This window comes from Rhipicephalus sanguineus, chromosome 1 (assembly GCF_013339695.2).
Source record: "Rhipicephalus sanguineus isolate Rsan-2018 chromosome 1, BIME_Rsan_1.4, whole genome shotgun sequence".
In the NCBI taxonomy this organism is placed as follows: domain Eukaryota; kingdom Metazoa; phylum Arthropoda; class Arachnida; order Ixodida; family Ixodidae; genus Rhipicephalus; species Rhipicephalus sanguineus.
In genome coordinates this window covers 100,724,600-100,751,102 of record NC_051176.1, presented here as the reverse complement: position 1 = coordinate 100,751,102, position 26,503 = coordinate 100,724,600, and the positions used below count along the sequence as shown (strand labels likewise).

At 47.0% G+C, this 26,503-nt stretch overlaps 1 long non-coding RNA gene across 1 annotated transcript; it reads right to left on the bottom strand.

Annotated features, from left to right (window-relative positions):
- Positions 1-3,446: 3,446 nt before the first annotated feature.
- LOC125757001 (uncharacterized) lies at positions 3,447-25,533 on the bottom strand. Its single transcript, XR_007414987.1, has 3 exons — positions 25,426-25,533; positions 8,346-8,567; positions 3,447-3,702 (listed from the first exon to the last, which is right to left on the bottom strand). It is a non-coding gene; the product is annotated as an uncharacterized LOC125757001 (long non-coding RNA).
- Between the last annotated feature and the right edge of the window lie 970 nt (positions 25,534-26,503).

Here is a 26,503-nt window from a genome sequence, read left to right as displayed (position 1 = left end):
GTTGTGAAAATCATTGTTTTATATGCTTAGTAAAACTGCAGCACGCTTTCCTCTTTTACCATGCTCAAGTTGTCAATGCTATATCGAGTAGGTCCTTGAATTACGACGTGTTGGGAGCTCTGTTTAACAGATGCTAGAAACACGCATCTTGACAGCTTGCAAATCAGTTTTGCGGAAATGAAGGCGGACCAGGACGAATATTCCGTCGACTTAGAGGATTTATTTCTGAGAAATCCGTATGGATTTCCTTGTGGCTTTGTGCTACAAATGGGTGGTTGTCTATTTTCCCTTTCTCATCTTGATAGCTTGGTAGAAAAGAGTAGACTCAGGTAAATTTACAAGTAAACAATCAGAAAACAGTTCTCGCAGAGTGTGCCGAGAAATGCCCTTGAGTGCTGGGGCCGTTGCCTCACTGCAAAGGGAGAGCGATGGGAGTTGAAGCATCGAAGGACCCTCAAAGCGGTTATACCAGCTGAAGAAAACTCGCCAATGACTTCCTGCTGAATTGATAAAAAACGCAGGCCTGTCGTTGTGATGGCGATGAAAACCTCACTACTGTGGGAGAGAGACAAAAGAGAGACGAACGGTCGCTAGAAAGCTCATCTGGATCAGAGCCACATGAAAGCCAGGGACTCAGTCTGTCAATTATAAAATGAAAATACATCAGTTCAAGAAGTTGTGGCCCCTATTCACGACCAACCTGAACTTTGTACAGTAAAGCGCCCTTTTAATTTAGAAGTAGAAAAAATCACAACAAGAAACTCCCGGAAAACGCCCACATTAACACATTCATTGTTACCAAGCGAGCGCGACAAATCACTATAACTCCGCTTCTACCTGACCGATTTCAAAAATTTTTGCAGCAGTCGATTCGTGAGGCAGTAACGACGCACATTCTACACGTGGTTTGCTGTGCGCGCAGGACGAATCTGGCATACCCTCAGTCAGAGTCGGACAAGCGCCAGCAAACGAAGTTTGCTGTGCGCGCAGGACGAATCTGGCATACCCTCAGTCAGAGTCGGACAAGCGCCAGCAAACGAAGTTTGCTGTGCGCGCAGGACGAATCTGGCATACCCTCAGTCAGAGTCGGACAAGCGCCAGCAAACGAAGTTTGCTGTGCGCGCAGGACGAATCTGGCATACCCTCAGTCAGAGTCGGACAAGCGCCAGCAAACGAAGTTTGCTGTGCGCGCAGGACGAATCTGGCATACCCTCAGTCAGAGTCGGACAAGCGCCAGCAAACGAAGTTTGCTGTGCGCGCAGGACGAATCTGGCATACCCTCAGTCAGAGTCGGACAAGCGCCAGCAAACGAAGTTTGCTGTGCGCGCAGGACGAATCTGGCATACCCTCAGTCAGAGTCGGACAAGCGGACTGTGCGCGCAGGACGAATCTGGCATACCCTCAGTCAGAGTCGGACAAGCGCCAGCAAACGAAGTTTGCTGTGCGCGCAGGACGAATCTGGCATACCCTCAGTCAGAGTCGGACAAGCGCCAGCAAACGAAGTTTGCTGTGCGCGCAGGACGAATCTGGCATACCCAGTCAGAGTCGGACAAGCGCCAGCAAACGAAGTTTGCTGTGCGCGCAGGACGAATCTGGCATACCCTCAGTCGAGTCGGACAAGCGCCAGCAAACGAAGTTTGCTGTGCGCGCAGGACGAATCTGGCATACCTCAGTCAGAGTCGGACAAGCGCCAGCAAACGAAGTTTGCTGTGCGCGCAGGACGAATCTGGCATACCCTCAGTCAGAGTCGGCAAGCGCCAGCAAACGAAGTTTGCTGTGCGCGCAGGACGAATCTGGCATACCTCAGTCAGAGTCGGACAAGCGCCAGCAAACGAAGTTTGCTGTGCGCGCAGGACGAATCTGGCATACCCTCAGTCAGTCGGACAAGCGCCAGCAACTAAGTTTTGCTGGCGCGCAGGACGAATCTGGCTACGACCCAGTCAGTCAGAGTCGACAACGACTGTGCGCGCAGGACGAAGCTGGCCTAACTCATTCAGAGTCGGACAAGCGCCAGCAAACGAAGGTTTGCTGGGTCGCGCAGTGAAGAATCTGGCTACCCTCGTCAGAGTCGGACAAGCGCCACAAACGAAGTTTGCTGTGCGCGCAGGGACGAATCTGGCATACCCTCAGTCAGTGTTGTTGTTGTTGTTGTTGTTGTTGTTGTTGTTGTTGTTGTTGTTGTTCCCCTTACGCCAACCTGTTCTGGCTGAGCCAGGAAGACGACAGTGACGCAACCAACAACCGCACGCACCTTTAATAACTTTCTGTATTATTATACACGGATAATATGGCACGGTCAGACAATGTTCCAGACGGCTAACCCATCCATTTAGATGGACGTGCTGCTAAACAAACAATAACAAGACCAGCTAAATAGAATAGCGCAGTAGAAAATAATCCACAATAATCACGACAAATATGTTCATATACGACGTCCAGCGCATAAATATTGCGCAGTGTCTAAGGGCATATCCAATGCGTACAGGGTGGTCACGCATTCTTTCGCGTAAGCACTCGCTCACGTCGCGGCTGCCTTTATTCGACGCTTCTTCCCGATTTGAGCGAGTTCTCCTTCGAAGCAGACGCACACCGCCAGGAGCCGCTCACGGAATCAACTTCACTTTCGCCGACCTCCAGCCTTCTCCTCTTCACCCTAATTAAGTGCAAAAAAAACCACAAGACCTATTAGTAAACACACATGTTCAGGTAGGTGTGACAAATCTAAGCTTAGTTGAACTTAACGTCCTTCAAAGTGGGATTAAACAATCACCACCAGCATTTCTTGTCCACTATCTTAGTCTTTGCTGCTCGGAATATTCACGCAGCACTACTACGCAACACAAACTTGCACTGGTATGCGTTCAGGGCTCACACAACGAACGGCTATCGTTACGTCCGGCTCAAGTTCTGACGTCGTATGGTCCTAAATAGTCTACTTGACGCTACGAACCAACGCGTTCTTCGACTTAAACCCCGATAGTTCTAAACGAATAGTAAACGTCACGTTGTGATGAATTAGGCACGAAATACTAATGCTGTCAGACTGGAGAAAGAACAGTTCTTTTCATTGGTATTGTGTTGCCAATTCATCACGACATGGAGCTACACCCGACTCACCCTAACGTCTACGCTACTTCCGCACACGTCAAATTCAAGCTGCATAAGGTTGGCAACTGCCCACGCAACGACATTAGTGCGAACATTCGCTGAAAGTTATTACGGAACTGAAGGTACAATTTTGTGCCCAGTATTCTCCTACGGTGGTAATAGAATGAAGATGGCAGAAATTTTATTCCGTATGCATCATTCATTAAGTGTTTCAATGTGCAAACTAATGAGCATACGCTTTCGCAATTGAACAATTCAAAAGCGAAACCAGACGCAAGCAATTATTGGTCCTCAATAGATAATATACACCTCGGTGAATGTATGTACGCACCTGCATTTGATAGTCCTTGAACTCTGCTGCTCTTGGTCCACCGTTACTGCAATGGTTGAACATCTCGATTGCGGTGAGAACGCAACTCGCTGACAAGCACGCTCGGTCGTGCAGAACACTTGATCGACAGAACCCCAAAGTACCAGATGGAGAAGACACCAAGTACGCTGGTATGGGTCACCGAGCCGCTGCGAAGCATTGTCGAAAGAGCTGAACCCCTGGGCATCGCAGGACACGTCGCGAATTCTGCTACTCTCCGGATCCTGCGAAGGAGACGAGCACACATATTTCTACAGTGGAAAGACAAAACCACACCATTGCTTCTATAAGGAGAAATCATGCTATACGGTGGCTTAACAAAACTTCTTGGAATTGCAAGCCAAAAACCTTGCATTACAGGACTAATCTTGCGATAACAAAGTCATGTTGAAAATTACTACATTGAGTTCTTTTACTGCAGAAAATTACTTAATCGGGAATGGCTAAGTGAACAGCTAAGGGAGCTTGAGATGTGATTGAGCAACACATACTCCTCCTACAGGAAACGGTTATGTCAGCAAACGGTCGTAATTGCCATGGGATCTTCCATTCCATGACTACCGGCAACTTGGGAACAGAGGTCATTAAACAGAGGCCCTCGCTTACTTTGCGCCCACACCAAATATTTTCACCCGTTACGTAGACGACTGCTTCAGCATTATACAAGTGTAAGACGCAACAAATCTCCTGAGTCTTCTCAACACCATATAAACAGTTCACTGCAGAATACAAGTTGGATAACATCGTTTCCATCCTCCACGTCTGCGTGAGTGAACAGGAACACTCTCGTTCGGCGCCCGGAAGGACTCATACCGGCTACTCATGCCATCAGGCTTGCCAGAAGTCTTCCGCTGTTTTATCTCTCGTTTTATCGAAAGCCGTCTCAAAGCAGGCCTTCTGCAGGGCGCATCGGTGTTCCGTCCGTTCCAGGTGTGAGCGGAGCTCTAAACCGCATGTTTACATACGACATTCACAATCCACGCGTACCGTTCAACAAACTGAAAAATGAGCTTGCTAACCTCGGGGATGCGATAAACAGCGAGAATTCCCCTTTGTCGACAAAGTACCATGTGCAGACTGTAGCTACATCAGCGAAACTGGCAAGTTCAGGAGGATATTGAAGGAGCGTCAGAGAGAAATCGGCAACAAGAAAGCATCGAACGTCCTGACTTTGCCACGGTCACCGCATCGATTTGTATGACTCCAATACAATAGCTAAGGAGAAGAATCTAGCAACTAGAATACTAAAACTTTTATTCAGTCGACACCGCCAACAGGAACAATGGAAATCTGTCCGCTGACGACACCAATTCGCTAAGTCATATTTTAGTATAAGAGACGTCTTCTGCCTGCTTTAGCGTGATCAAGGAACCCGTACAAGCCCGTAAACATCCCTCGTGCGTTTTTGCCTTGACTTGGTTAGTGACCGCAACTTCATCCTAATGCTACCTGACCAATCGAACTTTCGTCGAACTCTTCTCTACATATCCTACCTGTCAAGATTTCGCATCTATAACAATGGATGGAAAAAGTCCATTAAGATCCTTTGGAGCGCGCTCTATCAGATGTCGCAGATATCGGGAAATAATACGGGGCTTCAACTGGACTCACCGGGGGAATGGATTGCATGTCAACACAACAAGCAGTGCGCAGTTTGGCAATGTCCCTGCAGGATAACATTGGCAATGCATGGTTTGGTATACTGGGCGTTTTTAGGCCCACCCAAAAATGAATGGACGAATTCTCGACGCTACCTTGTCCCACTTCCAAAATGGACGTGGCTAACGCCAAAACTGACCTTGCACAATTCCAGCATTGAGTAGAACCATGCACTAAACTGACTACCCAAAATCAAAGGTTGAGTTCACTCATGTTCAAAACAAACTTGGCCCACTCCTGACGTTTGAGTAATAGAATTGTTGGGATTTTACGTCCCAAAGCCAGCATTTATGAAGGACGCCACAGTGGAGGGCTGCGAAAATTTCGACCTCCTGGGGTTTTAAAATTAAGGTCCCAGCAGGAATCAGGCCCCAGAATTCTGCGTGGTAATCAGGTATTCTACCACAGAGCCACGCCAGATCTAGAAAGTGCTTTGGAAAAAGACCCTATGCAGGCGTTGTTGAATTAATTTTATTCTGATTCTGAGAACACCCAGGCGTAATGTCGGTGCAACGTCAATTGTGGTTGTAGTACTGGTTATCTAATTTTATACCAAAACAACAAACATTACATAAGCGCACTATGATACAGGCATCATGTAGGGTTAACGTCAGTTGAGGTTCCAGGAATGGCTTCGCTTTTATAGCAGCCTAATTAACATTACAATTCTATTTATGATTCAGCAAGCTATATTCAATCGTTGGCCGACTACAGAGGAATACGCTAACGAAAGTTACGTATAGTACTGTAATGTGCACTCCGTTTCGATAATACTGACGTCTGTGCCCTAACGTGAGTGCTGACGTGACGTCCGACTATGACCCCTTTAGACACGCATTATGATTCACTGCCTGCAAATGCGTCAAATTCGCATGGCATGATTCCAAGGCACTCACTATTACATTCCAGGAAAGAAAACGAACGAATGTGTTGCTTTGTGTGAGTAATTCATGTTAATTCGCATGTAACTAATTATCTAATTATTTTGCCATCAGTCAGCTTCAATACTTGCATAAAAAAGAATGAACTATTAGACCCGAAAAGCATGCACACCTTTCTTGGTTGTATTCGTTTCGAGCGGAGAAACAGATTCTCTTGATGTTGGTCCTGTAACGCGGCACGTCGAACGATCGTCTAACATGGTAGTGTCTCCAGCAAAGTGGTCATCTGCAGCAATGCGCAGGACAATGAAGTTAAATGACCGCTAGTTATCCAATCAGGAAGCGTGCACGAATGTGCACACTAAGTTTCAGGACATTTGAAGAAACACGCGGCGTGGGACGCGCCTCTGAAGTTGGTGTCCACAAACGAGGACGCCGTGTCGCAAATGGTTAAAGGAGTACTGACATGAATTTTAAAATTTTTCGGGTTGTTGCTCTAAATGAAAGCACGGGTGCCGAGTACCCTAAAAAGAGTGTCGTGGTGCCTGGGGATGCATTGCATATATTTTTAATACCGCTTCTTTCAACCAGCAGTTTCGGTTTCGCTTTCGAGAGGGCGGCTCCATAGTGGCGTGTCAAGTCTGCCCGTGGCGTCACGTGCAGACTGCAACCCACGAAATATGCACCTGCCGTCCTTTGCTGTCAGTCGAACGTGGTTCATGATGAGTGAATTGTCGTCCAGTGCCTCCGACAGCAATTTCTGTGATTTAGGCTGCATGCAGAACCCAGATTTCGCAAACCAAGTGAGCTGACTTGAAACGTCATAGGGCTCTCCATGCAGTGAAGCTGCCTTGCAGATGCTGGGAGATGAAATCTTTAAAATCAAACATATTTATACGTGTTTCCCGGATGCGGTGTGGGGAGAGCGTTAACACTACATGCCAAGGAAAACAAAAACGTCCGTTTTGCTGCACTTCAAAATCGTGTCAGTACTCCTTTAAGCTACCCTGTGAACGCCAATGTAGACGTCGTGCCTGGTAAGCCCACGATAAGCACACAACTACTACACTTACAACAACACGTCGATCCACCTCGTAACACTTTGCTCAAAGCCAAACAATGCAGCATAGACAAATACTCGCTGACTGCTTCGCATGAAACCGATTCCCACAAGGCGTGGGATCTGCCGAATTTTTATTAACAATAAGCTAAAGCAGTATTCTTGCACCTCGAAACAACGTTGCTGAAATCGTGCTAATTGGCACACAAGTAGAGCGGGTACAATTAACCAAGACAGTGAAAACGTTCCTAATTAGCCACATCAATTACGTCGCCTCTGCCCACAACTGGATAAAGGTGGAAAAGACGAAACTCATGCGCAAAAGCATTAAACAAGTCCTCATCCTACCCCAAAACACGAGTATCTCCCGAATCGATCAACTATGCATGCACAACGACATCGACGAATTCATCGAGGCCGAGACTACGGCCCAAACGGTCCGCCTCTCCTCCTCCTCCAAGGCGGGCCGTCGACTTTTAAACGAGGCTGGCATGTCCCCCACACCCCTACCTTGAACGCTGAGTAACCCTCCCGAGAGATGTTCGAGATACCTACATGGTAACCCCATTCCCACGAAACGTCCACCAACAACCCACCAAGGGCAGCCGCCTGCTCCGGGCTCGCGCGATCCTCGACCGCACCGCCGCGAATCGCGACTCTTCCGTACTCGTCGATGCGGCGCAATACGGTAACTCCTCCACCGTTGCACTCGCGGTAGCATATTGCGACGGAGCCCTACGCTCAGCCACCTCGGTTAGACTAGCAACGAGCGCCATAGCCGAGCAGGTCGCCACAGCTTTAGCGATGATCGATCCTTCGCACACCAGCGTCTTCACAGACGCACGCGCCGTCATTCCGGCTTACGAAACCGGCAATATCGCGCGTGAGGCATGTGCTGGCACTGCCTCTCTTTGTTGCCTGCCCACATGAGCAAAGACGTCCACTCATGACCGAGCGCGAGAACTCACCTGCCTCGACGATCAACCAGCCACCGAATAGCTGGGTCCAGACATAGTTTAGTTTAACGACCCCTTATTCACCTTCCACGAAATCACCTCTCACTATCGTAACAACAGAAGCCAATACCCCTAGCACACACAAAGCTTGAACGCGCGCAAGCGGTAGCCTTTCGCATGCTACAAACAAGACCGTACCCATCGCGTTGCCTACTCGGTCATTACAACTCTGACATCACTCCACAATGCCCAGATTGCACAGAAATTTTATTGTTCACTCTCGCACATGCTCTGGCAATGTCTGGCGTTACCTCGGGGACCAGTCACCAGTTGGTCCGACTGGGAAGAGGCACTCAGTAGCTCCGAGCTCCACCCCCAACTCAAGGCTGTCCGGAGGGCCCAAGAACTGGCGGAACGCCACCACGTTCCCGCCCCGACTCGGGCGTCGCCTACGGTAGCGGCTGCTAGGGTGTCCCTCGTGGTTGCCCCGGCGCCTTAAACTCCTCAGGACTTGTCAATAAAGTTCTTGATGACTGTCGAAATGACCACGCAAACCATACGATTATTCTGAACTCTGAAAATGCGTCATATTTATTGCAATCGTCCTAAACCTATCAGCATGTTTCTTTAAAGATACACTTTTTGCCAGCAACCAGGCTCGCACTATTACGAAAGCACGTCTTCTGTACAATATGTAAAGTGCCACACCTTTTTCAACTCCATTGATCTTTTGTAGAATACATACTACGCAAGTTAGTCTAATGTGAACTTGTAGGCCATGACGGAACTACAAGCATGGCCTATATTATAACACTGAATAGCGACAAGCACTAGCCGGACTAAACGCTAACAAGACTAATACTACACGCATAGCCGAAGACTCAATTAAAGGGTGTAACTTTAGTTATGTAAAACAAGTGTGAGGGGGGTTCGGGCCGCCTGCCCCAGGAACCGCCGCAGCCGATGCAAAAAACTAAAATATTCATTCTACCAGAAACATTAAGAGAAACAATAAAGGAAACGCGTAAACTCATGGGCCACGACACCGCCCACTAACCTACGCCCCGCCGGGGGGCACACCGCGCGTATGCACGCGGGTCCGTCGCTGACTGTCCAGCCGGCGCGTTGGCTGCTCCTTTTGAAGCCAGTGTCTGTGCCACGCGCATCGTTGGTGCGCAGCACGTGCGGCGCCAGCCGCGCGATGAGCGTGACTCCCACAAGTGCTACAATTTTCGCTACGGACGAAAGAAGGGGGAATTTTGCAGGGCTCGTTTTTCTTTGTTAGACACAACGTTGTGTTCAACAAGAAATACGAGCACTTAAAAATTCCCTTTCTGTCGTTCTTTCGTAGCGGGATTCTCGTTATGGCCGAATTGATGCCACGTTGTGTCTAACAAAGAAAAACGAGCCCTTAAAAATTCCCCTTCTTTTAGAGGTGTGCGAATAGTGAATTTTGAAACCAAATCGAATACGAAACGAATAGAACACCGAATAGAATACTAATCGAATACTCTTGGGATAGTTTTCCAATAGTAAGACAACCATATTCAAAAGTCCTACACACTACAACATTTTAATTTAAACAAACATTCACAAACTTTCACCAAACAACATTACGGTTACTTTTAACCGACCCTAAAACCTCGGTTATGAATACCGGGGTAAGCTCGTATACAGCAGCGACCAGAGCCTTCGAAATATTTCGCAACTATAGGTTTAAATACAGCAGTGACTACCGTAATCATGGTGACACTTAGTCGCTTGCTTCTAAAATAAAATTGAGACACCACGCCTACAGCTAAATCTGTCATAAAACTGATAAATATGACATTACAACATGGGCCTCTGCAAGAACAATTTACGCAAATAATTTACGCGTCTGTTGTCTATAGTGAAGCTGAGCGCAGTCGTAGTCCCTGCCGTCAGTTATTACAAGACGAAGACAGGAACTTATTAATGCGATGCAGCATAGTAAAAATTGAGTAGGAGTGGAGTTTTAAGAAGAAAGAAAACGCCTTCATCCGGTAATTAGCATAGGTAATCTCGCAAATTGTTGGGCTGCATGCGTATTGGTAATTCAGTTATTAAAGACAAAAATGACCTTCAGCTGTTCTAGAGTTTCATTGTGTTCGGGTTCTCCCGTCGGTGCTGATTATTCGAAAACTATGCGAAAATAAAACAATTCGCGAAGCTTGCACTAAGCCGCGCAAAGCTTGAAACAGCGAAACTGGACATTTCTGAAGACTTGTGGGAAGACGTGAGGCGTTCGCTTTCCCACACGTTTTTATTGATGCTTGCTCTCCGATGGGCAACCACAGATGCTGTCTTCTTGCGGGCCTCTTCTCTCGCGCTAGGCTCGAACGTGCGGAGAGGCCCGCCGCGGTGCTCTAGTGGTTATGGCGCTCAACTGCTGACCCGAAGATCGCGGGATCGAATCCCGGCCGCGGCGGCTGCATTTTCGATGGAGGCGAAAATGTTTCCGGCCCGTGTACTTAGATTTAGGTGCACGTTAAAGAACCCCAAGTGGTCGAAATTTCCGGAGCCCTCCACTACGGCGTCTCTCATAATCATATCATGGTTTTGGGACGTTAAACCCCGGATATTATTACTATCGAACGTGCGGAGCAGCTGATGCGCAACTTCGTCGTTTTCTCCGAGACGCTGATGACTCGCGATAAACTAATCTGGTTGCTTCAGGTTGCGCATATAGGCACGCACACATACAAGTGCGCACACGAACATACATAAAGTATGGTTGAACCCCCCCCCCCCCCCCCCCCCGAAAAAAATTTCTGGCTACGCCCCTGAGCCGGAAGCACCTTACACGGAAGCACCTTACGTCCTGGGCGAGGCCCCCTTCAGGCGCGGGAACACAGAAGGAATCGCGTCGCTGTTCAGTCGCATACACTTGATCGTCAATCCCAGCGACTGCATCAGAGACGGGCTTCGTACGTAGTCGCTGTCATGGAAGTGCTTAGAGCTCAGCACACTTGCTCTCGTAGGTTTGAAGTCTTTTCTTTTAACTCCAGTGACCCATTTTGCAGCCATCTTCTGATCCCGAGGAAACTTATGCAAATCGATCTCATCGCGACCGAAAGTGTCGCAGCAGCCATATGCCGCGCAGTACTGCGGCATCGCGAGTCCGCTTCAACCCCCGACAAACACAACTAGTGAATGTCGGACACCAAAAATCTCTAATCGAAACAAGACAGTGGTGCAACGGCAAGAAACCCATGCGAACTGGCACAACTGGTGCTTCGCTAGGCAGCAGGTCGCAGCAGAAACAAATAACAAATCGAAGCAAACAGGCGCAACGGCCCTGCTCGTTCCTGTCGATGACGTCACCTCTCCACGTTTCTCTCTCAGCCGTCCTCCTAACCTGCGCTCCGCGCGCGCAGGGGAGCGTTCCCTCGGCCAAAGTTTGCTCGCTTATAGCGCCGTTGTTTAGTCGAAAATCGGGGGAAAAACCTTCGCAGGCATGTTCTAAGAGGTCGCGATACCGAATTTGCAATAAATTCGCGAATTCAAAACCGTTTTAGTGTCCCTTTAAGCCTAGTTGAGATTCTGGTGTGCGTAGCCATGCCGCGTTTGGCAAGATGTGCCGAGCAAAGCCTAATTAAGACTAAATAGTACTGCGCCTAACTAGCTTTAATTAGGATAATTAGCTCATTAGGCTTAGATTGACTTCGAATGCAAGCTATTCGGGGCCGAGCCTCGAGTGTGCGAGTTAGGCTAATTCAGTTATAATTAAGGCTTGTCTGACTTGGGATGCAAGCTAACCGACACCAAGTCTCCAATGTGCCTCTTAGACCTATTAAGCTGTTGCATGTCGGTGGACTAGTTGGTTTGTTAGCATAGTAACGAAAAAACAGCGCGTGAATACAGGAACGGAAGGGGCACCCACACGAGTCCTGTGTGTGTGCCCCTTCCGACCCTGTCTTCTCGCGCTGTTTTTCCGTTACAAATCTAATTATTCTAATTATTCTACTTAAGCTAATTATCCTACCTGGTGTTGCGATTGCCAAACGATACCCAATCCCGATCAACAACTATAGTATATACTCGTGATTTAGTTGTGATCCCGTGAACACTTCGTGCATATGCGTGTGAATGCACGTGTCGACACTTGGCTGGTCAAGCTAGGACCAGCCAAGTGTCGACCAGCTCCCCTCTAGCCAAGCTTTGCGCGACTCCGTGCAAGCTGCGCGAATTTTGAAAATTAGGTTAACCAAGCAGAATTCTCAGCAAGTGACTAATGTTGATCTACATTCACACCTTGGCATGCAGTGCATTACTAATGAATGGCGACAACGAATTCAACATATTTTAGATGTAGGGGTGAAAGCTGTCAGTGTAGGACATAATTAAGACAGATAGATAGCTAGTATCTCAATCAATGCAGTTATAGCACGATGGCGGCAAATGATAGAATATTGTTAATTATTAGCAGCAATAAATATGATTAATTCGTAATCAATGATAATTATTCCTTTAATATAGATCCCATTTATTACTCACATGTGCTACGACAAACATTTACGAGAGATCACGATTTATAGGAGTATACTGCGTTGGAAACAGCGCGAAAACTGGACAAAGGCTAAGGAAAAAACGACACAAGCGCTGGCACATTGATGAATTATGCAAAGCACTGGGCGCGAAAGAGCCTGATGTAAGAGAAACAGATCGCAGAAGGCTGTGTTGAAGGGCCAGTTGCTACATGTTACTGCGTTGAAAACAGTGTGAAAACGGCACGAAAGCTAAGAAAACAAAGGAACAGCGCCTTGTGTTTGTTCCTTACCCTTCGTCCCGTTTTCGCGCTGTTTTCAACGCAGTAACAGGCACCAACTGGCCCTTCAAGACACCCTTCCGCAATTTAAAGGAGTAATTGCGCTGATAGTTACAGGCAAATAATTAAGTGGAGATATATAATAACGAAGTCACAGTTTCGCCGCAAGGGCGAAGCAATGAATGCGATAGCAAGGAACTAATACGAAGTGAGGCTCGCCAATGGATACTCTCAGTTTGCACATCGCTTCTGTTGCAAAGGCGGCCGAAGCAGCGAAGGAAACTAGCGTGCTTCAAGTGTCGAGCTGTGACACTTGATAGTTCGCGCTCATCTTCTGTTTGTTCGTTTAGCGGCGTTCCTTGAGATCGAGTGACTTCCGTACGCTCCGTAACATGAGCGCGGACATCACGGTGAAAGCGTGAAACATCCCTCTTCCCCTCACCACGAGAAAACCGCGCGAGCAGACAGCGGAAGCGCAAGCTTCTCCCATGCGCAAATATAAGAAGCGAGCGAGCTCGCCGACGACTTTTAAATGCGCCCGTCGGGCTCCTAGCGCCATCTCGTGGTAATGAAGAAACGCTTATTATCGCCTGCTGTCTCCGAGTCCGTCCAGCGCTAAAGGGTGTGTATATAACGCTCGCCGTTAGCTACGTGGAGGATCTGCGTTTCGTGGCGTAGTGGATAGCGCTGCTCGCTGCGGAACAAGAGGTCCCTGGTTCGATTCCGCGCTTCGGAAGCATTTTTCTGAATTATTTATTTTGGGGCTTTTATATATATATACATACTTATACATATACGGTGCATCACGGCGGCGACGGCAAAATCCAGCCGAGACTGTCCATATAATTGCTATCGCAATAAAATTAATTGAAGGATATGATTGCAAAGCATCACATGATATCCTATAGAGAGAGGGTGACTGTATTGGGAGATTCTTGCTAATAAACCCTTTAAAGCAATCCCCGAACGCCCCGTGGAAGCGTGAGGCACTATGGGAAAAGTGTGTACATCGATCGAGCCAGCCGTTCGGTCGCCCGCTGCTCGTTGGTGCCGTGGGAGCACGAGACGAAAAAAACAAACATAAACACGTCCCCGCTTGAATATTCCTACTTCGTAAAACACTTCACATATCCGAACGCACCTGCATGTATCTACGCATGAAATGTGAAAGGAAGAACGCAGTCAGTGTAGGTATTGCCGAGCGTATGTATGTATATCGGACGTAGCACTTAAGTGGCATGTGCGTTATCGCGTCCCGATGCCGTCAAGACGTTCTGTTGTCATCATTATGAGCCGAACACCGAATTAATGTTTAGTGTACAAATACTTGTAATGTACTAGCGTAAATGTGACGTACTGAATTGCCATATACACACCTTTCCGTTTGAGCATTTGGTGTCATGAACACTCTTGCGCTTGCTCGTATAGCCTATTCAAAAGGTAATGTCAGAGTTGCAGCTCATCTTGCTCACGACTATACATATCTGCGGTATACATTCACCTGCTAGCCAACACGCGAAAGCACAACCAGCGTTTCTAAAATGCAACAACTGCAGTTAGTATCAACGAAGGGCGATAAAAGCTTACGGTTTGTTACATATATGGTGCGAATGACGCGCACGCGGTCTAATCAATGTATGCTTTATTTTAGTAAACGCCTACTACGTATACTCTTTCGAGTACTCTTTAAATATCAGAGCCTCACCTTCAGCTCGTCGACAGTGTCGACGGACGTTGATTCCAAATGGATCTGCGAATTGCATAGACCGCTCCTGAACTTCATCTAGGAAGCAGAGTTGTATTGTTTTATTTAATTTATGCTGCAGGGGCAGGGGACCCGGCCCGACTCGCACGTGACTGACTTCGTGCCATGTTTTTATTAGTCATCCCTAGAACGAAGCCTCATATCGGTGAAGAGAAAACTGGGCATAGGCAAAAACCAGATGTATGTACTAAGCAGTGTTGCGGAATGGGCGCCTTCATTCCAGTTCCATTCCGGGGAATTAGAACTTGCCGCAATTCCATTCCCTTCAATTCCTCGGAATGAAAAAATTCGCCCATTCCCACTCCGGGAATGGCCGGGCAGTTCCATTCCCGTAATTCCATTCCTGTAATTCCTCAGCGTATGAAATGCATCTGATAGTTTTATCGAGTTAAGAATGAGCGCCCCATCAGGCTGATGTCATCAGATTCATTAAGAGCTGCAAAAGTACGCAAAGCAAGTAACCAAGATCAAGGGATAGTAGCTTGGTAACATATCTCGTGCAGTACATCCACCCTCCTAATTCCCATAGGGGCAGTTCTCCCGCTACCTATAGTATTTGCATGGTCAGCATGTTTGAACGAATGGTGATGTTTGAATATTGTTTAAGCTTAAATGTGTTAATGCTAAAATGACGACATAACGCATTTTTATGCTGACAAAAGTAGCGTTGAAGAAGACTAAGCAGTTTTGCCACGCCTCTGGAGCGGTCGTGAATATGGAGAAAACTAAGATTTGATTAATAGGGAACAAAACCCTCTAGATCTGCTGGTATTAGTTGGAACAGTGCACCGCTCGGGCACCTTGTGCCTTTGCATCGAATACTGGGCAGCACTGGGCAGCACTGCTCGTCAGCACTCATGCTTGTCAAGCGCGCCTTTCAAGCATGGATGGGGTGAGGAGGACTTTCTGTGTTCGCCTGCGCGCAGGCATGCAATGTCTTCCTTGTCGCAAAGGTTATTTACGTGTGTCAGGTATTAAACTGCTCGTGAGATAAAGATGAGGCTGTGCATAGAGTATTCGCCGCTTTCAGGGGCGTAGCCAGAAATTTTTTTCGGGGGGGGGGGGGGTTCAACCATACTTTATGCATGATCGTGTGTGCGTTTGTATATGTGCGTGCCTATATACGCAAGCAAAACTGAAAAATTTCGGGGGGGGGGGGGGTTGAACCGCCCCAATTCCCCCCTTGGCTACGCCCCAGGCCGCTTTCGTGTGGGGGTATCAATGGGAACCAACGCGCAGGGATAATTTGTTTCTCTCTTCAGTATCTGCTGGGATAATGCATTTGTTTGCACACTAACTTATGCCTCAGTTTCTCTTTTACAAATTTGCAGATCGTTCACACTTTTACACGTCTACCCTTGGCTCTGGCGAACTAAAGGTGGACCTAGAGAATACGTTATGGCCTTCGACTTCGAAAAAAACATGTACTCAGGCCTACATGACCAATTTGAGCATCATATTACAGTAGTAGCAATTAAGGGTGTCGGAAAATACGTTCCTCCCCAATGCCCTCGCGATGCGAACGCGGGTATGTGCCGAGTCGTAGCAAGAAAAGACGCAAAAGAAAAGGGGATAACGATAATAATGAAACGATCCCACCCCGGAGCAGTGGGAGTGCAGGCTGACCAGCTCTCAGCTCGAGACTTCGGAGCAACACAGTCTATATAAGGACAGGATTGTAGTAGGCGCGTTGCTTATAAATGTAGCGTGGGCCGCGGCGGCTGCATTTTCGATGGAGGCGAAAATGTTTGAGACCCGTGTACTTAGATTTAGGCGCAGGTTAAAGAACCCCAGGTGGTCGAAATTTCCGGAGCCCTCCACTGCGGCGTCTCTCATAATCATATCGTGGTTTTGGGACGTTAAACCCCAGATAGTATTATTATTATATAAATGTACCGTGCTTGTAATAAGCCAAGCCATTTTAAAAATACTGCTTTATTGTTAAATTCAAGGTTCTGACTTAGTGATAATTGAAAAGTTTGATAAACAGCGCGTAGACGAAAACTTGCTCTATTTTCGGAAACAGACGTAATTACATTCACATTCCATTCCGTGCAAAAAGCGCTTAATTCCATTCCCATTCCATCCGGGATCGCGAAAATGTGGAATGATTCCGGAGTCATTCCAATTCCGGAGTGGGAACTCCGCAACACTGGTACTAAGGGACAAGGAAGGCAAAGTCACTAACAGTATGGATAGGATAGCTTAAGTAGCTGATGAGTTTTACAAAGATCTGCACAGTAGCCGGGGCAACCAGGACGACAATGTAAGAAGTAATAGTAGACCAGAGGAATGGAACATCCCACCAATAACGACAGGGGAAATAAAGAAAGCCTTGGAGGGAAAAGAGGCAAAGCCGCTGGTGGTGATCAGGTAACATCAGATCCGTTGAAAGACAGTGGACAGAATGTGTTAGAAAAAGTGGCCACCCTGTATACGAAGTGCCTCTTGACGGTGAGGTACCGGAGCCTTGAAAGAATGCTAACATAATCTTAATCCACAAGAAAGGGGACGTCAGGGACATGAAAAATTGCAGGCGCGATCAGCTTACTGTCCGTTGTCCACAAGCTATTTACAAACATAATAGCTAACAGAATTAGAACAACATTAGAATTCAACTAACCACAGGACCAAGCAGGATTTCGTACAGGATACTCGACAGTAGACCACATTGACACTATCAATCATGTGATAGAGAAATGCGTGGAATATAACCAACCCCTATATATAACCTTCATAGATTACGAGAAGCCATTTGATTCGGTCGAGTATCAGCAGTTACGCAGGAACTACGGAATCAGAGCGTCGACGAACCATATATAAAAATACTGGAATAAATCTTAGATTTAGGTGCACGTTAAAGAACCCCAGGTGGTCAATAATTGCGGAGCCCCCTACTACGGCGTCCCTCATAAAGATATCGTGGTTTCGGGACGTGAAACCTCAACAATATTATTATTATTATTATTATTATTATTATTATTATTATTATTATTATTATTATTATTATTAACACTTGATACTGGTAGAGTGTTGGTTTATGTAAATTGAATTACCAAAAATGAAAGCTCGATGCCTTTATATTCAACGTGGTTGAACGTTTTCTCCGAAGTGCATTGGTTTAAACCGCACTCGTCTTAAGCGTCTAGTCGTGTTTTGGATTCCTCAACTTGCTATATGACTGAAAAAAAAATACAAAGAGCAGGAGAGGCCATTTCTTGACTTGTACCCCGCGAAAATACACACTGCGGTGTAGCTTTTCGCATGTGACAGCAGCGCCAGAAGACGGCCTAGCGAGCAAAGCAAGCAATCCTGCGGCAAGAGCATCCGTAATTCTGAAGTGTCCACATGCAAATACACGTGTATACTTGCGAATTATTAATAAGCAGATGACAGAACATGCCCAAAATTAATTTAGGCAAAACTCGGTGCGTGACACTCCAGCGTTAATGATGAAGCGTGTGTATGGGGTTGTTTTTCACATATTATTTCTGTTGTCCCCCAGCGTCCTACTTAAATAATAATTTAAGGGATTTTACTTGCCATAACCACATTGTCATTACGGGGCAAGTCGCAGTGGGGAATTCTGTAATAGGTTTGAACACCCGGGGTTCTTGAACGTGCACCTAGATCTAAGTGAGCGGATGTTCTTGCATTTTATCCCCGCTGGAATACGGCCGCCATGACAGGGAATCGAACCCGCGACCTCGCGCTTAGCAGCGCCACACTTTATCTGCCAATAGCTCGCACGGCGAGTATGTACATTATCTCGGTGGCGCTGGAATAAAATTTAACCCCTTTAGCTCACGCTAAGGAGACCACAGTAGCCTATGCTCTGGAGAGACATTCATTAATTAAACTACTTCAACGTTATTAGTCAACTGCATTGTTCGTCCCACCCTCACCCTCAAGCATTTTCCACCTCACCCGTTGTTGCACAGCCTGCGGTATCGGCCCACTCGAGTTTTGGTACCAATGGTATTCGCGCCGCCGAACGCCGGATATTTAAAATCACGAGCCATACAACGCTCTCTCCTTAATGAGTGATAGTTACTTAGCACCCTCTGACGGTGCGGTTTGTTTATTGACATTACTGTACAATTGAAACGATGGCGATGAGTGATATGGTAGTCGAGGAAACCGAAGAACTTCATGATCTAAGATTTCTGACAAATTAGGTCTGTAGATTAGTAGGTGAACATCGTGTCACCACCAGCATAGGCAGTCACCAGCATAGGCAAACAACGCGGGTTTCTCGATACGTTATAGGAATCTAATCTGTCTCATAAATCCTTCACCAAACTTAACAGAGAGGAAAACGCGGCCTGTGTAGCGTGTCATGGGTATAATGAAGTCAGTGCTTTCCGACGTCTTTAGTTATGTTATTTAGAAACAAAAAGCGCGCTGTTGAAACTAAAGCTATTTTATTAAAACCATTCTTTTTAAGAAGATCATCCAACACTATTCTGCTTGCAAAGGTATTCTTCCTTTCCTTGTGCTTCTTATTGAGCTTTAAAGGAAAAGTCACAGTTTCGCCGCAACGGCGAAGCAATGAATGCGTTAGCAATAAATTGTAATGTAACGCGAAGAATGGGAAGCAGCTCGAAATTGCCAGCGCGTCGCTCGAGACCAAAGGACGCACGAAAAGAACGCACACAGGACGAGCGCGAACTAATGCGTCACAGCTCGACACTTTGAAGCGCACTGCTGAAACATAAAGCAGGACGCACGAAAAGAACGAACAGGTACACACAAGACGAGCTCGAACTAATTGTCGCTTTTGTTCTGTTTGAACAGCGCGCTCCTTTCGCAAACGCGGCCGCTGCAGCGAGCGAAGCGAAGCACCCCACCGGCCGCCCCTTCTTTCCTCGAGATAAGCGCACGTAAGCGACCACGCCCTATAAGCGAAGAGCAACGGCGATCGCAGGAGCGGCGCGCGCACGTCGCGCCATCTATGTAGCCACTAAGAAAGCATGCTGAATTACATGGCGTATATAAATAGCGCGCCGTTAGCAGGCTGAAAGATGGTGCTGTCGTTGCTGTCGTGGCCTAACGTCTAAGGCAGCGGGCTGCAAATCGAGAGGTCGCCCGTTCGATTCCGCGCGTGGGAAAGAATTTCTAAATTATTTTTCTTTATGGCTTTTCTATATATATGCATACTTATACATATACGGTGAATGACTGCGACGGACATTTTCCAGCCGAGACTGTCCATATAATTGCTATCGCAATAAAATGTCTGTGGCAGCGAATATAACACAGCCAGGCGTCTTCACGTAATAGTGCGAAATGTTGATTCGATAAATTGACGCCAACAAAAATTGGGGACATCAAGACTCTCTGCACATTCGGAAACCTGCGATCGTCGTCACCACTTCCCAAGGTTGCATTATTTTCTGGAAGTTAGCTTTTTCACATCTACAAAACAGCAGCGCTAAAGGACGTTCTTGCTTTCTTTTAAGAAACCCACATCATTGGACGAAATATGTTGGAGAGGCAGGGGATGAGAGGAAGGGCAGCGCTCTCTTTCGAGAGTTCGTCGTCAACAAGCACAGCCAAGCGAGTTGTATACGTGTACACGCTTTCATTGCAACAGAACTGCTGATTCACAGTCGAGCAGCCCAACCGGCCGCTTATTGCATGCGTTGCGGTTATCTGTCGGCGACTGAGGTTCGCGCTCGCTGGTTGTAGCGGATGTCGTCATCGTGCTTTTTTTTTTTATGTATTGTGTTCTCAATTCGTGCGCTTACGGCAAGCGTCATCGCGCGAATTTTGAACGTTGAAGGTCCGTACGCCACGTGGTGTGAAAAACGGTACACTAGAAGCGATGTCCCGAATTCCTGGGTATGCATATAGCGCATGTCAGAATATTTTTCAGATCCGCCAAGCTTGGTAATTGACAAAGATTGCTTAATGAACTTTTTAAATAGTAGCTCTAGAGAAAAATTTTCAATACAAAAGTTGTAGCGCTCGTTTAATCTATGCTAACTCCCCTGCTTCATTTTTTTCTGGCCTTTCTTTAAAGCGCTCGAATGTTAAAAAGTACCACGTGACTGCAGCCTAACGCGCGGCGCTTTTAGGGCCCTCAAATGTAAGTTGAACAAATTATCGAAGGCTGCTCCGCGCACGAAGCTCGATGGAGCAGGCTACCGGCGATTGCGATGGACGCTAAATGATGATAGGGGCGTACCGTCTAAAGAAAAAAAATCACCATCTCCCGCTAAAGTGGACCATGAGGCGATTCGAAGCAGCGTTTCGGCATATCGAGCCCGCGTTTCAGAGGGGGAGTGACGAGGAGGTGTATGGAGAGTGTTTGCGCATGCGCAGTAAGGGTGGCCGCCTCGTGTGAGTGAATCTTATCTCGGTCCTTCATCGCGCTGTCAACCTCGCCCCTTCCAATGCCTGTTTAACAAAGTGCTTGACTGGGCTGGTTGGTGCTGCATAGTAGACGAAGAACGAAAACAGCGCTAAACACGGGACTAGAAGAGGACACGGCGCGGTGTTTGCGTCCTCTTCTCGTCCCGTGTTTAGCGCTGTTTTCGTTCTTCGTCTTCCGATGCGTGTCTTCATCGGTGCGAAAAGAAAAGAAAAAACAGTTCCTACGCTGCATCAAATGCTGCCTACGGTCTCATGTGGCATTTGCTCCGTGGCTGCCACTTTTTCGTTGAAGAATTTTTTTTTGTTATTGTTGAAACGGTATGCTCATTTTGTCGCTTAACGTCCATCGCAGTCACCGATAACCTGTTCCATCGATCTGCGTGCGCGAAGCAGCCTTTGATAATTCGTTTAACCTACATTTTAGGGCACAAAGCGCCGCGCGTTTGGCGGCAGTCACGTCGTATTTTTTAAAATTTGCGCGCTTTAAAGAAAGGCCGGAAAAAAATTAAGCTGGGGAGTTATCTTAACATAGATTGAAAAATTCGATGTTCCTGAGCAAGCGCTACAACTTCTGTATTGAAAACTTTTCTCTAGAGTTACTATTTAAAAAGTTCATTAAGCAATCTTTGTTAATTGCCAAGCTTGGCGGATTGGAAAAAATGTTCTGACGTGCTCTATATGGCTCAGAACAATACTGCGCTAATTGAAGACGCGTAGCTCCTATGCTTAATTTTTGTAATACTTGGTGCTTCTTAGCTTAAACACCCTGTATAGCATGGTCTTTAAGGCTGGTCGTGCAGCTATTTGCTTGGTCTCGCGCAACACGTATTGTATCTGATTCGGTTTAGTGATTGGGTGTAATGATTGCGTTTGTTGCTCCCTACGTCACTGTTTCTGAAACTATGGGAGCGATTATGCAGTACTACACGCGATAGCACTTTAATAATATCTGGGGTTTTACGTCCCAAGACCACTGTATGATTATGAGAGACGCCGTAGTGGAGGGCTCCGGAAATTTCGACCATCCGGTGTTCTTTAACGTGCACCTAAATCTAAGTACACGGGCCTCTACCATTTACGCGATAGCACTGACGCGGCTTTGGTCAGCTTTTTTTTATAAATTTATATATGAAAAAAAAAATATAGGAAGGTAGGCTACGGTAGAGCCGACTATCCCATCATCATGATAGTAGTATTGAAGAAATACACAAAGACAAGAAAATTAGGAAAAATAAATGAATAAGGAAATAAAAAATAATCAGAGGCACTTTGTACATATACAATATGTGGCGTATAAAGCATCAGCAGATACTTAGGGCATCGTCCAGTACATATAGCTGATAGAGTCCGTTGAAACCAATCGTATTTTCAATGAATTAGTCAACCGGTCTTTTCGTTAATCACTTCCCTTGATTTTTATTTTTTTGTGAAAAACGTACAAATGTCCTGTGCAAGTGACAGGTGCGGGAAAAGGTCAGGCAGGCCGTGGATGTGATTTCACCAAGCTTTCTGAATAGGTTCGACTAGCATCGCGCGGCGTTCTTCGCGATAACATACCTATACCACATTTTGAGCCCATTTCGCTAATGCAGACTATTTTTTTAATAATCGTTAGCAAGAAAAAAAAGGGATGCATCCTAAGTGCATCAGAAGGCCAACTGCAATGAAATTTAATTTTTCCAAAGTTAGTTACAAGGGAGTAGTATTAGCCCCCACCACATCTCTCACTGCCGTCCCATCGCGTATGACGACAGCAGTGAGTCGTCAGCCGCGCCGCACGTGTGTTTGCTACATGAAGGATGCTCAATGCTATCAGTCAATCTGCGCCGCTTTTGAAGCAACACTTTTTCATGTTTTGTTGAAAAGTGTGGGCGAGATCATCCGCAAAAATGTTACCAGCAAAACGGAATCGCAGTCGGCAGCACAATAAGGGTGGATTACTCCTGGTGCTCGCTATCAGATGGTATATGTGCATGTGCGGTCGTACGGTTTTCGGGTCACGACGATGTCGTGGCCGTGACTGCCTGCATGAAATGCCCCCCCCCCCCCCGCCTTTTTTTGTTGACGATTAGCTTGAGCAATCTGCCTTCTGGCACCATGTCTGCGCAATAGTTCGTACAAAGTTTTCGCTCAACGCGCGGCGCGCATCGGGCGCCCCGCTACGTTGGCCACAGAGCTCTCAACTTCGCTGCAGCCGTGAGCTACAAAATGGTTATCGCTAATCGCACTTATGCAATTAAAAAAAGTCACGAGAAAGCGGCTGCATCGCGTTAATGAATGTACCGCTTTAGCGGGTTGGGTTCAATTGGTTGCAGAGGTGAGCGAGCTATAAAACTGCAGAGATGCGAGCTGAATAACGACCCGCCGCGGTAGCTTAGCGCATAGGCGTGCGCACAGGGGGGGCAGGGGGGGGGGGGCGGCCGCCCGCCTTAATCCCCTAATAGGGGGGCGCACAATATGCCCCGTACATTGACCCTTCTAGTGACCTAAGGGTGGGGGGGGGGGGCGCAAAATATGCCCCATACATTGACTTAGTAGGGTGGGAGGGCGCTGCAATGAACCTTTGCCCCCCCCTAATGGGGAACCCTGCGCACGCCTATGGCTTAGCGCGTAAGCTATCGCGCTGCTAAGCCCGAGGTCGCGGGCTTTGTTTCCGGGCGATGGCGGCCAGATTTCGATAGGCGAAATGCGAAGAACACCCGTGTTCTCAGAACTGGATGCAATTTAATAGTAATATCTGGGGTTTTACGTCCCGAAAACATCATACGATTATGAGAGACGCCGTAGTGGAGGGCTCCGGAAGTTTGGACCATCCGGTGTTCCTTAACGTGCAGCGACATCGCACAGTACACGGGCTTCTACCACTTTGCCTTCATCGAAATGCGACCGACGCGGCCGGGATTGAACCCGCAACCTTCGGGTCAGCAGCCGAGTACCATAACCGCTGCTCCGCCGCGACGGACTTGCAATTTAAGTAAATCCCGGTGGGTCTACATTAACCCGGAGTCCCCACTGCGGCGTTCTTCAATCGTATCGTGGTTTGCACATGCTTTCTCAGGAGTTATATCATGCAAGCGAAAGATGCCTCGAGAGCATCAGTGAATTAAGATGCCTAAAATTGTGTTGCAGCACGTCACGTACTAGGCCTGCCCAATATTTCACAAATTCTTACTTAGAAAATGCAATTCGTATGTGAACTTGTACGGTGTGTATGGTGGTTGAAAAACAATACAAAAATACAAGTTTGTTTGAACACCAGGTTTTGACCGCAGTCGCGCCGAAGTGCTGTCTTCTAAATTTCAGTGTATACCTACGGCCGCCCATGCAGAAAAACGTTGCATGGTCTTATGGAAACACATATCTAGAACATCTTGTACCCGCACGGGCAAAATTTACTGGTAAGGAGACAATATTACGCAGTCATGTATTTGCTGCACCACTGACCACCCGAAAATGACCTTGACTTCGTCTATAATTCAGCTAACGTGCGCATGTTAATCTATACGATATAACGTCACTTATTCGCTCCTGCATTGCTGAACGGGCGCATTTAGAGGGCGAACTGCTACGTCTGACAAGTATAGCATACCACAAAAAGCAAAAATCTGAGTTTTCAACAGAAGTTGTTGTGCAAGCGCGCCATTCAGAAACAAAAGAAGTGGAAGTTATCGATATAGATCACACACATCGTGTGTACCACTGATTAGCTTTCTACATGCGGTCTTGCACGGTTGTCTCCTTTTTCAGAAAGTATGGGAAACATGTACATCATTTCGAAGCGCAGCGCCGGCAACGTCGACGGCACTGAACCTGCGGTTAGATTGTTTCAATGTTTGCCAACGGTGCGGCTACATTTATCGGCAGTAGTAAGAGATATGTAGCACCATATAAAGGAAACCACGCCAGTACAAAAGTCACGGCGCTGCCTTCGACCAAAACTGAAGTGAACGCAACACGGTATCGCGCTCAAGTTACCTTACTCGGTAGGCTTTGGACGCATCTCTTGTAGCCGTTGGCGCAAATGTCACGGTATCGCACTCAAGTTAGCTTACTCGGTAGGCTTTGTGATGTATAGGACGGCAACATGCTAGGTGTCGACGGAAGCCGGTCTAGCTGAAAGAAGCGTCCCAAATTCTTCGCAGGAGCAAATAAATGAAAGAATAACAGGACTACTGCGTATTATTAAAGCACTGCTCTCATCATCAGATTTCTTTCTCTGCGAGAGTAACTATCTGCCGCTTTTTTGTTGGCCCGTTCTCCGTTACTATACTGAAGCGCGTTCCTCATATTCATATTGTGGTTCTGGCACGTGAAACCGGACGAATTGTTATTACTCTTGAAGGCTTTTGTGCTAATGTCAATTTCAGTATTACCACTTTAGTCTGAACAAATGAAACTTCGTTGCCACCTGCAGCGAAACACGACTGCTCCAGAGAAAATATTACAACGCATAACTCACCTTCACTTAGAGCGCTGTTGGTAGAACCATGAGGCCTGGCTCCTGGTACGCAGACACCAAGCCATGCCGATACGCAAATGCTCGATCAGTGAATCGGTCGTCCACGTAGTACATCTGCAGGAAGACTGCGAAGTGCCCACCGCGGGAAGAAGCCACACGAATCGTTGCCAACACAGAGTTAAACCGCTGTTACTTGTAGACCATGCGGCTTTGCCTTTTATACCAATGTCGCTCCCACACGCATGCGCAAAGTGCTTCAAGAATGGAACATTTGTGACGCTTTTTTATTGGCTGCTGCACGCAAAGTCTGGTCTGACATGAACGCTATCAGAATCCAGTCGTAATTTATTTTTTATTTAAATTTTCGTTTTTATTTGTCCAGCAAGTGCCACGAATTCTTTAGGCTTGCCGATGCTTCCTGTACGCGGGAGTGAAGAACAACGCGCGCGCTTTTCCGTGACCGCAGTACAACTACGTGCATGTCTTAAAGAAGGGGCGACAGCAAATTTCTGAACCTCTTTTTTTTCTCACAATCAGTGGCGACAGTCTCGTTAATAACGGCAACGAAACTCATTTGCCCAGCGCGAGACGAATGTTTATTTATATGCTCGTATGTTAGGACCTGAGGCAGTTTCGATTTCGAAGAGCACTCCAGAGTCCCAGTACGTAGTCGGCCTACTCGTTAAAGAAGTACTGACATGAATTTTAAACATTTTCGGATTGTTGCTCCAAATAAAAATTCGGCAGATCCCATGCTTTCTGGGAATCGGTTTCATGCGAAGCAGTCAGCGAGTACTTCTACGCTGCATTTTATGGCTTTGAGCCAAGCGTTACGAGGTTGATCAAGGTGATTTTGTAGTGTAGTAGCTGTGTGCACATATTGGGCTTACCAGGCACGTCGACAACGCTGGCGTTTAAGTGTACTTATGGTGCGACGTAACGTCAGCCCCCACGTTAGAGTACATACGTCACTATTATCGAAACTAAATGCCCGTTACGGTGCAATCATGGGAATCTCATACGTAACTTTCGTTAATGTATTCTTCCGGGGTCGAGCAATGCTTCATTATAGCTTGCT